The sequence below is a fragment of the Anopheles cruzii genome, chromosome 2 (genome assembly GCF_943734635.1).
Source record: "Anopheles cruzii chromosome 2, idAnoCruzAS_RS32_06, whole genome shotgun sequence".
Classification (NCBI taxonomy): Eukaryota; Metazoa; Arthropoda; class Insecta; order Diptera; family Culicidae; genus Anopheles; species Anopheles cruzii.
The window spans coordinates 8,411,525-8,411,790 of NC_069144.1; positions in this window are offsets into that span (position 1 = coordinate 8,411,525).

Here is a 266-nt window from a genome sequence, read left to right on the forward strand (position 1 = left end):
AAGGTTTATTCCTTCCATTTGATCAGAAAAGAACAATTTTGGTACAATGTTTACCACGATTGACAGATGTTTACCACGGAATACGACCATAAAAATGTACCTAAAAGGGCACATTTGTAAGTTTAGAGGAGACAAAATTTTTACTACCCTTGTATAACACGCACCCAGATTTTAGAGCTAAAAAACTTGGGAAAAAGGTGCGCGTTATACATTGAAAAATACGGTATATAAAGAAATAGATTTTAATAAACAGCTCTCATTCAGGC